At 41.0% G+C, this 15,354-nt stretch overlaps 1 long non-coding RNA gene across 1 annotated transcript; it reads right to left on the bottom strand.

Moving 5' to 3' along the window:
* Positions 1–1,620: 1,620 nt before the first annotated feature.
* LOC125635741 (uncharacterized) lies at positions 1,621–15,148 on the bottom strand. Its single transcript, XR_007356356.2, has 2 exons — positions 14,468–15,148; positions 1,621–1,813 (listed from the first exon to the last, which is right to left on the bottom strand). It is a non-coding gene; the product is annotated as an uncharacterized LOC125635741 (long non-coding RNA).
* Between the last annotated feature and the right edge of the window lie 206 nt (positions 15,149–15,354).

The raw sequence follows: 15,354 nt of genomic DNA, 5'->3' as shown, positions 1-15,354 counted from the left end.
TTTCTTCTTTATAATTCTTTTACACTTCCAAAGGTTTATAATAACAGACTCCACTTCATGATCTCACCTCTGCCAACTCATCATTAACTGCCAAAAATGTCCTCCCTGTCAGTCATTGTTCTTTAAACAGATGATATTATTGTTAAAAAGAAGTAATACATTCAGCTGAGCTTCAGACTATTTGGCAATATGTTGTTTACATTCCTACTTTTATTTACTGTCTGGGAGCTTTAATGTCCTACCTATCCTGTAGGAAGAATGTGATTTTTTAGTAGAACTCAGTGCAATTTAATGGAATTCACCCTATAGACTGGAAATTCTCTGCAGAAAAACTGGAAGTGCAAGATTTCAGGATTGGATGTTTGATGCATCAAGTGGATACACTATCTGGAACTCTCCCCCGTTTGGGACTAGATCAGAACATTCTCACATAATACCATACCCAATGACCTAGTGGAAGCTTCTACCACTGTAATGTTCATCGCTGCTATTAGTGTTAGGCTGTAGCAGTGTTCAGATCTCCCCTTGGATATACATTTGTAACTGCTCTGTTTACAATGATCTAGACTTTGTACATATTTTATTCCCAGGAATTTCTCTGAATTCAGATACACAAGAAGAAATTACACCCAAGGTGAAATCTGGATCTATTGAAATCAATGGCAAAACTCCCATTAATTTCAGTTGGGCCAGTATTTCACTGTATTGTCAACCACTCTAAAAACTGGTGCAATTCCTCCCATTGAAAAGTAAAGAGGAAACTGTACTCACTGAGAGGCTCAGTCCATGGGGAAGGCCATACTAACGTTTGTTGCAGTGGGCTTCATGTAAAGGATGCCCATCTTTGAGGTTTTGGCCCTTTAATGCTTTCATAAAATGTAAATGTAAGGAAAAACCAAACAAAACATACTGTTACAGCCTGGAAAAACTGTGGGAAATGATCAAGGAGGCAGGAAATATCAGTGAAGTCCCTCCTGCAGAATTTTCTCCCAATCTTCACCTCAAAAAGAGGGATTTGGGGGACTGCAGAGTAGGCAAAGGATAAGACCCCCCCTCCAAGTCCGTATAGCCAGGGGATTTATAGGGTAGGAAGCCCAAGAGATCCATAAATGTAAAAACCACCATGCGGACAACTCCTGCCTCCCCGTTGTTCTGCTTCCTGTGCCCCTATCTGTGGCACCAAAACTCCTGCCCATTGGCTGGGTTGCCCTGAGACTGCTTATTAGTATTCAAAATGAGTTATATTTGTACAATGCCCAGCTCTATTTACCTGCAAGTTTTGGGGATTTGGAGAAATGGAGCACAATGATGATGCCAATAAGGAGAGATCCACTCTCAGTGCCCCTTCTGTGCATATTCATGGCAAACATGCTTCAGACCAGGAAAAAGGTATTGAGAGCTGGTCCCAGGTTAATATGGCTTTTTATGTAAACATAAATTATTCAGAAAAAAGGACATTTATAATTTTGAATGCTGTCTTTTGAATTATATTTTTTTTTCTGCTATAATTGTCATGTTCTATGGGAGGTAGCAGATAATGCAGACGAGTGATTCCGTGACTTTTTCCAGTCGCAGAATGAAGGAGGATCAGTGAATCACAGAAATTAATCCATTCACCTGTCAGTGCATATTTGGTCTCTTTATTGCATTTTTATTGCTTTGTCCAGACTAGTTTAATTGTCCCATTCTGCAGCCCACTTTCTCTCTCTCTCTCTCCGGAAATTTTTCCTTTTCTTCATTTGATCCTGTTACTTCCCATGAAATCTTCTTATACCACCATAAGGAACTCTTCTCTGTCTTTAGTGTTTCTAATCTGCAAATAAAGTAGAAGGTGATTATTAGTCCCCCAGAATTACCAGAAATAGGCCCCTTTGTATTTCTCTGTTCTCACTGAATCTCAAATGCTCTGTTTAATATTAATCATTAAAATTTAAAGTTAATTAACATGTTGTTTACTTTAATTGCAAAGCACTGATTAAGACAGTAAATAAATCTAGAATGTAGCCAGCACTCTGCAGCAACTGACTCGATATTTCCCAGGTTGATAACTTGCAATATATCATAACCCTTTAGTTATGATCTATTAGCTAGTTTTCAACTTTGTGTAGTATATTTGCTGTATTATCTTCATCCACTAATTTGCTCATTCCGTCACTAAAATCTAACAAGCTTCTCCTTTGGCCTTTTTCATAGGAATTGTAATTTATTGTGCCTTTATTGTCAGGTTAGTTTGGGTTTTTTAGGTAAATGCCTATCTAAACAGAATGGAGTAAGAGAAAAATCTAAGCTATATAAAGGTAAGTAACTCAACCAGCAATTCCAAAAATTCTCTACCTTTGATTTACTGCTACATTCCTGTTGTTTGACAAGTAAGGGAATAACTAGCATAAGTGAACCTGGATACAAATATGGCTTCTAATACCAAGTCACCTGCTACCTTCCACTGTGTGGAGCAAACGGTAGCAAAATGCACCAAACGAGGGGCCAATCCCATGGCTCTGCTGCATTCTTTCCCTGACCTCCACATTTCATGGCCACTCCTTCACGGCATTGAGACTCCATGGCTGGGAGTGAGTGGAACGGAGAGAAGTCTGGATGCAGACACTGGATTTGGCTTCCTTTCCTTGGATGTGGTGGATAATCTATTTGAAAACCCACCCACATGTCACTGCTGCTTAGAACAATACTTAATTCTTCCTGGCTGCAACCCTCAGGTTCTCCAAGAGGCACTGCAGGCTGACATCGGTTTGGAAGGGTATCAAGGCAAAACTGCCCCCTGGAAGCATCCTGACATTTGTGGGATTTCCATGGATTTCAGAGCCTGGACCCACTGTCATTTCCATGGGTGGAACAAATAGCGCTCCAACTGCTGAACTGGGGGAGAAATTCAGTGACCAGAAACTTTCTGAATTTCCAAATCCATGCACGGTAAAACCCACGTAATTGTAGCCCTCTGTTTGTCTTTAACACAAGCTGCCCTACTCCTTCAAGGAAGGGTAAAGGTTAAATATGCCCTGAAATGTTTAATTGCCAGCTCTTTGTTTTGTCATGGTTGATAAACCAAAAGCTGATTTAGCTAAAATTACAATGTTTAGCTTTGCACCATAGGAAAGGAGTTTACATGTAAGGTCAAGTGTTCAAGTCAACCTGAAAGAATGAGCAGTGTTATAATACTCCTTGTGTTGTGAAAACATGAAGCTGACTAACTGTTGAAATGCTGAAACTTTCACCTCAAGTATGCGCCGCAGTAGTGTGTGTGCAGGGAGGACTTGGGGAGGGAGTTTTAAAAAACATAAGGCGTCGGACTTGCAGCTCTCTATTTGACCTTGACTGCAAATGGACTGAAGTCATGATGGTTTTTTTCCCATCTCCACTGCATTCAGCAGGGTTTTTTAATGAGGCATCTGCAACACGGTTTTAGCAGACAATGTGCCATGTGAAAGACACCCTAATAAGCACAAAACCTGTTATACTTTAAGTTCTGTTCTGTATCCTTGTATGCATTTTTATATTCAAAATGTAAATCCTGTCTGGAAGGGAAGAGAATAGACTTCTTCATCCCATTCTTAAAACCTAAGTAACTAATTTTCAAAGTATATTCCTAGGTAATGAGAGACACTACATTGTCCCCTTTTGGGGGAAATTTTCCAAATACAGAGATACACATAAATAAGGAAAGAAAATGAGCAGTCTGGCATAAAATTCACTTTAAAGTAATCTTTTCTTTAGTTTAAAGTGCTTTGATTAATACTTAGGCTGGGATTTTCAAAGGAGCCTAAGAAAGCTAGGTGTTCAGCTCCTATTGAAATTCAATACGATTCAATACGCACATGATTCAGGATCAATGAGTCTCAACCGGCTCCATGACAGCCTCACCACCACCACTGTGCTTGAGTGCAGCTCAGATGCAGCTGAGAATCCAACCCATATGCAGTATCCATATTATAAACCCGTTGCACTGAGTCAATAATTTGTAAATAGATATTTTATGCACATATATACTAAGGGTCTGATTTAACCCATCCCAAAAAAGAGGAAAATTTGGATTTAAGGCTGAAATTCTACCTTGAATATGTTTTGCATAAATACAGCGTGGGGAGGGGGGAGAACGGGGGTACTCTATAGCTGATTTAACATATGATGAACACGAGTTGTGCCCTTGCGTTGTAATATTGCCCAGATATACCTCTGCAGTAGGAACTCCAGAAGGCATTGTGCCTACTCCCAACAAGCACAGAAACTATGCCATTTTTAGTGGATGTAACATACACTCCTCTGTGACTGCAGGACTAGAAGTGTCAGTCATTCTACCTAGGTTGCATCACTCAAAGGGGGTAGGAGGGCAGAGTGGAGCTACAGCCTCATCTTCTCTCTATCCCAGTTGGGTGGTACAAGCCAGAAGCAATCATTGCACTCACACAAGTGCAAGGACTGCAATTGTTCCTGGTCCCTAAATAGGCATTGAAGGATGAAAGGCACAGTTTGGCCCTGTATAATTTGGTGAATTTAAGGATTCTTGCACGCCCCCCTCAATTTTTAAATATGAAAAAGTAAGTAAACTATGATATCTTTTGAAAACTCACTTTAGCATTATCTAAGCTATAGTTACCTATTACCATATCTAGGTATTTTACAACAAATAAAGATAGCACCAAACGTGCTTCAAATGACCATATTCTCACAGCTTCTCTTGTTCAGTGTATTGTTTTTCTCCTTTATTCTTTTCTTCTAGTCTCCTACTTCCTCCCTTCTGATTTGTGTGTTGGTGCTCAGATGATGCCATTACTGAGGGAAGGCTTATTAAAGAGGTGGATTTGTAGTTGGAACTGAACACAAGCTCATACTCAATCTAATCTCCCTTGATAGTGTGACGATAGCTGTGGCCAGCCACTGAAAACACTCTGCTAGTCTGCCCCTTGTACTGAAGAGTAGTATGCTGGCCAGTTTAGCTGAAGTGTCCCTGTGGAGTGTAGCTGCATTGGACTCTTATGATTAGGCGCACATTCTGAATGAGCTTAGACCCAGAATGCTTACTGCCCTGTAGACCAGGAGTAGCTGCTCAAATTTCATTTGGAAAGAGAGAGACAGCCAGTGGGCCTGATAGAGTACTGATGTGCTGTGTTCATGGCTGCCTTTGTTGGGAGTAGGAGATCTGCTTCATGTTGCATGCCTCATCTTCTTGGTGGCAGTCAGTAGCTTTGTCTGCACATGACTAATATGTGGATTGTTGGCAAGGTCCTCATTTGAGATAAGAAATGACGTTTCCTGGCCCTCTGAAGATGGTGAAAATGTTATAACTAAAGATGCATTCTGAACATCAATGCACCTTCACTCTTGAATTCTTTGTAACCATATACAAAATGCACTGCTTTAATGGCTCTTGGGAATTAAAGGATTAAAGATTGAATATGGAATTTTTACAGCCTTGGTTCCCCATTTTTCTGGTTTTAGGCTTGGGATGTGGGAACAGCTCTGATAATGGCTGTAATACTTCAGTGAATCAGCATAAAACATAAAAAAGCTTTTTCCTCTAAAAAGGTCTAGAACAGGGGTGTGGAACCTTTTTTCTATCAGGGGCCACTGACCCACAGAAAAAATCAGTCACAGGCCACACACAGCCCCATGGGGATGGGGGGCGTGGAGGCTAGGGGATTCCTCTAGGCTCCAGGATGGGGCCAGAAATGAGGGGTTAAGGGTATGGGAGTGGGCTCTGGGCTGGAGCAGGGGTTGGGGTACAGAAGGGGGTGAGTTCCATCTGGGGGTGCAGGCTCTGGGGTGGGGGTGGGGAGGAGGAGTTTGGTGTGCAGGAGGGGGCTCTGGGCTAGGGCCAAGGGGTTTAGAGTGCAGGAGGAGACTTAGGGCTGGGGCAGGGGGTTGGGATGCGAGTGGGGTGTGGGGTCTGGGAGGGAGTTAGGGTGTGGGAGGGGGTTCTGACCTGGGGCAGGGAGTTGAGGTGCAGGAGGGGGTTCAGGATGTGGGCTCCGGCCAGGTGGTGCTTACTTGCGGCGGCTCTCGGTTGGTGGCGCAGTGGGGCTAAGGCAGGCTCCCTGCTTGCTCTGGCCCCGCACTGCTCCCAGAAGCAGCTGGCATGTCTGACCCCTAGGTGGAGGGGTGGCCAGGGAGCGGTGGAGCCGGTGCTGGGATGGGAGCTGTGGAGCTGGGACGGGCGCAGCGCGTGGAGCTTCCCTGATTGCCCCTGCGCCCAGGAGCTGTGGGGCTTCCGGCCCGTGGTGTGGAGACTTGCTGTGGGCCTGATTAAATTAAGCCCATTAAATTTCAGCCCATGGGCCAGAGGTTCCCCACCCCGACCAGAAAGATGAATTAAACATTAGGTTTAATCATGAAAAAAACTTTAGATTGGAATCCAGTAATGTATGTTGCCAAGTCTAAAATGATTTATGCAACATATAGTAAGTCGGATAGTAAAGGCAGCCTCCCTGACTGCTGATTGATGTATAATATTTCTTGTTTTTTGTTTATAAGAGATTTTATTTCTTGCCATCTCCTTCATATTTTTTCTGTGATCTGCAACACAACAGTCAGATGGTCTTAGGTCAGTGGTTCTCAATTTATTTGACAAGTCCCCTTTTCTTTGTGTCTGTAGTTGTTCACTCCCCACCCCCCAAAAGTACATATACCGCCACCCAGTTCTGAAGGCAGAGCAGAGAGCAGCAGCTGCTGTCCGGGAGCCCAGCTTTGAAGGCAGCACCATGCCAGCAGCGAGTGAGGGAGACAATGTGAAAAGGGATATTCATCAATATTACTTTTCACTGCAGACTTAGCACCGCATTGCCACCCTGGGGCTGACAGCTGGAGCCCTGCCGCCTTAAGGTGAGGGAAAAGATGGGGGGAAGGAGAGCCTGAGCTTGGGTGGCGGGGCTCAGGCTGTCCCCTTTATCCCTGCCTCCCAGGTGTGCACGGCCCTTCTGCAGGAGCCCCAGCCCAGCCACTCAGGTCTGACAGCCAGAGCACTTTTAAAAAAAAAAAATGCACACACCTTGTGCCTCCCTTGACACATTCCCGCACCTCCCTCAGGAGGCCCGCCCCATAGTTTGAGAACCACTGGACTCGGTCATTCCCTCTTTATAGAAACATCATATTTAAGACATAGCATTCTGCATGTACTTGCTTATTTTATATAATCTAAATGAAGCGAGTAATTCTTACAACAGGGATTTCCTATTTGTTCATTTCCAAGCTTGTCTGTACGTTACATTGGCTACTATGACAATGCTGCTATTTAAAATTATTTATTTTTGTTATGGTATCATTTGACAATGGGACTGAGAGCCAGGCAAGATGCTGCCTCACTCTGTGGCTTGAAGCAAATCAACCAAGGATACAGTTTACCCACCTGTAAAAATGAAATTATATTTAGTGATGGGCCCAAACAAAACCACGGAAACTGAACGTTCCCAAACTTTAGTGACTCTGATTCTGAATTTCTGTCATGATCTGAACACCTCTGAACTTTGGCAAAGTTTGGATGTGGAGTCACTGACAAACTCAATATCTCAGGCCTTCACTAATAATAATGCTTTCCTACGTCGCAGGGAATAAGGGGTGAGGCTTAATTAGCTAGTGCCCATAAAGTACTTCAGAGATTAAAAACATTTATATGTGCTAAGGATTATTATTATGACAGCAATTATTCATTTGACTGACCATTGCTTATAAATATTAAACTGATAGTTGACTTGTAAAGGCCATTAATGAGTCACAGGTCTCAGTCAATTCTATTCATTATATTCAATAATAAATAGAGGTGTGAGAATAATAAAATGTCCACTACCATTTTGACCCACTGTCCCCCAAGACTAGTGCACATCCGCCTTTGACAAGGTAGTACTTACTGAAAATAATTTTCACATATAGTAATGTTTACATCTTATCCCTCTGGATGTAAGTGGCCAAGTCAGCGGGAGAACTTACTGCATTCTGATTTTCTAAAATTATGCCAAATTATTATACAGAAATCTTAAACTAAGGAAAAAACAGTATTGGAGAAACCAACAGGTAAAAACAAACACCATGACACACAGTAGAAGGAAAGTGGAATGAAAAAACAAAGGTAATCACATTAGGACTGAATTTGGCCATCCGTTGAACAATTATACAGGAATTTGTTTTCAATTATTTTGGGGCTTGTTTTCCTCTGTTACATTCCAAAAACATTTTATAAACGCTAGCAGGAAAACGGTTCTGAATGCATTCTCTCTCTCTCTCTCTCAGTAAATTGTCAGTCTGAAGAGTAACACACTGTTGGATATGTAATGTGATGTGTGTGGTAGTCATGTGCTATTGACTACTAATATTTTTCTGTTGATTTTGAAGTTATTTATATAACAACATGGCTTTGATTATACATAGACTGTACAGAATGTTCAGCTAAGGAGCAGTAATTTTTATTGCTTAGATTTAAAGTTATGACTACAAACTGCATTACTATGTGCAGAGATAGTCAGTTTATAGGCAATCAAACCAAATTGCCCACACACCAATGCTTGTGCAAAGCTTATTACACCACTAGAAAGAAGCTACATTAAAGAGAAAGCTTCCACCCCCATTGTGGGACAACTGAACCCAAGGCCAAAGACCCAGCTCTGGGGAACGATGGGTGTCAGAGTCTGCACTGCTGCCCTCCTCTAGGGATTCCTGCTCAAGAACAACTTTAAAGATCTGTGGTGGTCCCATGAGTGGAGACTACCCAAGGACTTTGCTGAACAAGCAGTTCCCTTGAGCATGCTAGCCAGTGCTGCCTATTCGTGGGTTGCACCAGCTGGCTCCAGTCCTTTAGTACAGCAAGGATTCAGGTGCCTTCAGCAAGGATTCAGGTGACCCTCACCATACACTGGGAATTTCCACTGCCAGAGGCGTTCTGAAGCTTCAGAAAGAGGAAAACTAGGACTGAATTTCAGAGTAACAGCCGTGTTAGTCTGTATTCGCAAAAGGAAAAGGAGTACTTGTGGCACCTTAGAGACTAACCAATTTATTTGAACATGAGCTTTCGTGAGCTACAGCTCCGATGAAGTGAGCTGTAGCTCACGAAAGCTTATGCTCAAATAAATTGGTTAGTCTCTAAGGTGCCACAAGTACTCCTTTTCTTTTTAGGACTGAATTGAATCTAAAGAGAATGACGTAATTCAAAGCATGATCCTGCAAGCCCTGAAATGCAGAACTCACATCAAGGGCTTGCAGGATCAGGACCTTACTGATCATCACTGAGGTGATTTTAAACAAGTACAAGTTTCCAAAACAAAACATAAATAAATAAATTTAAAAAATTCTCAGATATTATAGACCAAGTTATCAGTCTAAATATCTTAGATGCCACTTCTGCAAAATAATTTTCTTTCTCATTGAATTAAAAGGCTCATTCTTTAGAGAGGAATAATGGATAAATCTACATTCAGAGTCCAAGACTAGCACAGATGCATAGTGCAGTTTCTCCTTGGGCATGATTTACTTCACACCATCCTGATCCAAAGCCCACTGAAGTCAGTGGAAAGACTCCCAGTGACTTCAAAGGATTTTAGATTAGGTCTTAAATGACTAGGCTCAGGACCCTAACTTGGATCAGGCAAGGCAACACTAAACACTGAGCCAGCCAAAAAAATGACCCTTTTAAATCAGAGAGCGTGAAGAAGGAAAGAGAGTGCATTAAGCACACAAGCAGTAAAATGATGCGGTACGTTTAAATACTTCCTTTCTATAAAATACACATAAGATATAACGGGGAAAAAAAGAAGTACAGACTGAACATCAGACTGCACCTTTAACTTTGCTGTTGCAACTGGTATTTTACAGCATCTCAGGTGTTTTCCCCCGTGTAATAGGTATGTGTCTCAAAGTGGCAAAGAAGGAAGAGAAACATGAAAGAATGTAATGTTTTGGGGGCATTAAAACATAAAGGGACAGATACTGTGAAACAAGAAGTGATTTTCAGTGTCTTGATTTTTGGATGCCTAACTTAAGGTGCCTTTTAAAAGGTCTTTTTTTTTTCCTTTCAGAAGTTGGGTGCTCAGCACTTTCTGAAAATCAGGCTCCTATGATGCATCTCAAGATGGGTCTCTGAGAAAGGAGGCACTCAAAATCACTCATGACTTATGAAAATCTTGGCTAACATTCAGATTTTTTTTTAAAATACTCTGCATAGACACAAAGAAAAAGAGTGATTGCAAGGGGGGGGGGAGGAGAGAAGTGAGGCTTACAACAACACTTTCACCTTTTGGAACAACTGCAGAAAAACACCCCAAGGTTCTTTTGATTTGCAGAGCTCAGGAATTGTGCTGTCTGTTTTTCGTTGAGACTTACATTATATATAAACTAAATGAAACCTGCTAGTGAGAAATAAAGATCTTGTGTGTTAGAACAAAAGCAAAACAGCACTATTTGTCTTTTTTATCTCTTGGAAATACCTCTTAATTTATAAAATATGTGAGTCTATTTAGAGACAGAGTGCAATTTAATTTTGAATCTAAACGAAAACACAGTGACTAGCTGAGACTTAAATACAAGGAAAAATCAAAATCACAAAAGAAAATTTGACCACATAAGATTCTTAGTTCTATAAGTTCCACAACAACAATCATAAAACCAAGTTATAATAATGAGCTACTGACTTTACTGCTACTGTTGTAGATAAACTTCCTCAAATCCCACCCTTTCAGCTCGTTTCCTTATTGCAGTTCCCAAATGACATTTCCTATCATTGAGGCATCCTGCTTCTGAAATGTGCATATGTTTCCACAACTGTTTTCTATCTCCATTCATTCAGATGGAACATGTGGACATATCAGGTATGTCTAGACACAGTAAGGGAATGTGCTCGACAGATGTACCTGGTATATTAAAACACCAAGATGGTTGACATTTGGATTTTTGCGGCACCTTAGAGACTAACCAATTTATTTGAGCATAAGCTTTCGTGAGCTACAGTTAGCTCACAAAAGCTTATGCTCAAATAAATTGGTTAGTCTCTATGGTGCCACAAGTACTACTTTTCTTTTTGCGAATACAGACTAACACGGCTGTTACTCTGAAACCTGTCATTTGGATTTTTTTTTATACTTCTTAAAATAATACATTGAGAAAATTGCTTGAGATGGGTCCATATAAGATTCTGTTTGTTTGCTAATCATAGTTAGTATTGCAGCTACAGAGTAGTGGTGGGCAGACTGAAAAATGGCCATGTATGCCTTCACTATATCTTATTATACATTGTATGAAACTCACTTCTGTACGGAAGGCCAGTACAAGGCCTATGTGCTATTAAGTCCCACTGAAGTCCTTAAAATAAGTCGGTTACTGGCCTTGCACTGGTCCACTCCATAGGAGTGATATTCATCCTTACTTACTATGCACATATCTTAATAATGATACTGTATAACATTCTTTTGCTTGATTTGAGGGTGAGGGGAGGGGTAAATACTTTTAAGTATTCAAATAGAAAAAAAAAAGGGGGGGGGGTTCCACAGCAGATTTGATGCCAGGGAAAATTAGGGTTATTCTGTTTACTAGACATCAATATCTGTTGCCAGGTTTGGGCAAAAAGCCCATAGCCAAGATTCACGTTTGACTTTCTTGACCAGCTCAAAGTAAACCAAATATTGATCAGGTTTCAGAGGAACAGCCATGTTAGTCTGTATTCGCAAAAAGAAAAGGAGTACTTGTGGCACCTTAGAGACTAACCAATTTATTTGAGCATGAGCTCATCTGATGAAGTGAGCTGTAGCTCACGAAAGCTCATGCTCAAATAAATTGGTTAGTCTCTAAGGTGCCACAAGTACTCCTTTTCTTTTTGCAAATATTGATCAATTACTCTGAAATCTCTGGATACTTGGCTGTAATGCACCCTTCTCAGATGATTAGATGAAAAGATTTCCTTGGGTTTGCTGAAAATGTAACTTTGTAATGGTTTTTGGTTATTTTATTCATGCTATAGCATGATATATGATGTACATAATACTGTATATAATTGTTAGCTAAAAAGGATAGTATTTTAAGATTTTATTAATTTAGCTCTTTAAAAGTTTGTGTGCTAACTTACAAGTAACAGAAAATGGTCTCTAGTTCAGCTGAAAAAAATACAGTGTGAATTGAAAAAAGGTCTTAAGAAAGAACGGTTCAGGAACCAGTCCAAATCACCAGTGGCATATCTGATTATCTGCATAGAGAGGATACAAAGCATCTACAATTGGGGATGAGAAGATGTGCAAGATTTAGAACTGCTGGACTCTGCAAGTTTCAGGAATTTTGGCCTCTATCTTGCAGAGAGTTAAGTAGTGATTAACTTTACATTCTGGAGTCATCCCATTTAACTCAATTGTACTACTCATATGCATTAACTTAAGCACAAGTGTATGTGTTTGGAGGATTGGGGTCTTGATTGCAAAGTCAAAGTACAGACAGAATGAGACTGTAAAAGGAGCTGGGAAAATTCTGAAGCTGGGAATTTAGAATAATATGGGTTGTGTTGTGTCCTGTTTTAGTTTTAGGGAATTAAAAGTTGGTCCTTGCCTGACACTCAGAGATTGGAATAGCTGGATCTAAATACATGTCAACCAGGTAGATTTATAGTAACTATGGAAGGCCTGGTCTGTTCCCACATAAGTTATCATGATTTGGAACTCTGGAATTTTTAACTGTATAAATTTCAGCTCTTCCCAATTATTAAAGCTCACATTTAAGGTACAGCATTTGGGGGGAGGGGTGGCATTTGCTTTTATTAACAAAGGACACTGGAACACTACTAGAAAATCCTTTACCTAAAGATGGATTATATTTACATAAACATATTCCCACACAGAGACCAATGACTGTAATTAGAAATCATGTTGATTTTAAAAAATCCTACTTATAAAGTAGGAAATGTTACTATTTAAAAAACTTTCTTTCTACAATAGGCTGCCATTATGATGAAGGGTCCTGTGATGTTTAAATTCAAATCAGTTACACTATTTTCATGGTTTGTACAGGGCTGCATTCCCAGAGTACACTTTTTTTTTTTCCTCAGTCCTGTAGTTGGACTGCACAGGCGCAAAGGTCCATTTGCTTAGATCCCAGTGCACAACTGAAAACTTTGTAAAGTAACAGCTGAAGAACATTACATAATTATTCCCATTTTTCTTTCATTCAACTCCCACCATAGTTCCCAGTCTGCTGCTATGTTGGTTTCTGTGAAGAAACTAAAGATTTACCAGAAAGACGAGGTGGGAAAGTTAATATCTTTTATTGGACCAACTTCCGTTGGTGGAAAGAGACAAGGTTCAAGCAACACAGGCTGCTTCTTCAAGATCAAAATAAAAACTCTCTGTTGCTCAAAAGTTTGTCTCTTTCACCAACAGAAGTTGGTTCAATAAAAGATATTACCTAACCCATCTTGTCTCTCTGATAACCTGTTACCAACAGGGTTACACTGCTACAGACTTATTAGTACTTTATAGATAGGGCTTCTGATTTTACGTTTTAACTGATGAACATCAATAAAACACCCCCCCTCCAAAAAAATGAAATTAGTGTTTATCCAACAGTTACTGGAAAAACACTGGAAATGGTTGCTTCTAAGGGCTTGTCCACACAAAGCAGTAATGCGGCGAATGGGGGTGTGATTTCTAAAGTGCGCTAACATGTTGCACATTAATTGGTCAGTGCGAACTAAAGGTCCCTAGTGTGCTTTACTATAGTGCTGTTTGAAACAAACTTGAAAGTGCACTATGGAACATTACAAAGAGATTACTAATTACAGTATGCACTAGTGTATGTTGTATACATTACTCATTACAGTATATACTGTAAAGAGAGCCAAGAAACCCCCAATTTTTGGACATTCACACAAAAGTCAAAGTGCTAAAAAATAACCCTGAAAAATGACATTAATAAACTCTGAAAACAGAAGCCCTACTTATCTGAAAAATGTTTTAATCACCTGCAGTTCTGCTTCTACACTATATTTTTTTCTGTATTTCTTTTCCGTTATTTGTTTTAATCTTTATGAAAACTATCTGGCTCTTTGTATCTTAAAATTGTGTAGTTCTTTGTGGCTTCAAAATAATTTCCACAGCATACAGTTGTGATGCTACCGATGATTAAACAGAGGAATAAAACAGATGTACAGAAACTCTTAGCGCCTGATACTGCCACCCTTACTTATGCTGAATAGTTTGTAGTTCTTGAGTAATCATAATGGAATTACTGAAGAAGTAAGGTAACATAACAGTATGGTGGCAGAATCCGGCCCATAGTAACCAAGTTTCCCTCCCACAAACACAAATACCCATATGGGGGGTGGGGAATAAATACAAAACATTTAATACATAAGAAAATTCCTTTAAATGATTTTCAAAAGTTTTCATATGTCAGTAGCTCTTCAATAACATTGATGATATCAAAGGAAAAGAAGTATGTAGGGAATAAAACCCCTTCCTTTCATACACCCAAGACTTAAGCAAAATATGTATCACCTTACTTTCATTAGAAATGTGTGTTTTTTAAAAAGGCTTTATTTTTTAACCACAGCTTCAGTGAAATACGGTACCAATACACTTCCGATTGAAGGCAGCTTCAAGTCGAGGATTGCTCCAATTCTATTTGAAGAAGCACAGCACCGAAGTAAGGTATTGGTGACGGTCTCTTCTCAAGCTGGCAAAAATCTTGCTTGGGCCACCGGTTAAAAAAAACAAAAACAAAACAACAGCGCCCCAAATCCTCCTCATTTTACTTAGGCAAAAAAGCCCAGTGACTCCTTTCCAATAATCGACCTGAAGTCAATGGAAATTTTGCCTAAGGCCTTCGGGATTTGTCCATTTGTGATGTAAGCAACTCTAAGCACGGACATCACTGCTGAAGGCTGAATAAAATACAATACATAAACTTCCTAAGGGTTTGATCCTGCAGCCGGTGGTAATTTGGCCTATGAAGAAAGGGAGTGCAGGGCTGGGGCTACAGTAGTGTGGGTTGTTTAATAGGTGCTTGCAAAGCGCGTTGAGATCCTGGCACGGGGCTTAGTCCCTGGCATCAGGTTGAGACCTAGCACCAACTGCCCCCATGCAGTCAGCTTGCTCTGCAGCCTCCTTGCACCTTTCGGGGCTGCAAAGCGGAGGCGAGTAAGAAAGGTGCGACGCCGCCAGCCGCGGGAGGCAGGTCCCGGCTCGAGGGACAGGCCGGCGCAGCGTGTGGCCCCATCTCGCCGGCTGGCCCGGAGCAGGCGCGCGCCTCCCGTCTCACATTTCCTCAGCCCCGGGAAAAGCGTTGCACGGCGAGTGGCTGCTTGTGGGAAGCGCAGGAGCGGGAGGAGGCAGCCCGAGGGGTGGGGGGGGGGGGGGGCTCACACCCTTTCCTCCCCGCCCTCCCGCC

This window comes from Caretta caretta, chromosome 4 (genome assembly GCF_965140235.1).
Source record: "Caretta caretta isolate rCarCar2 chromosome 4, rCarCar1.hap1, whole genome shotgun sequence".
Lineage (NCBI taxonomy): Eukaryota > Metazoa > Chordata > Testudines > Cheloniidae > Caretta > Caretta caretta.
This window is presented reverse-complemented; position numbering and strand designations above follow the sequence as displayed.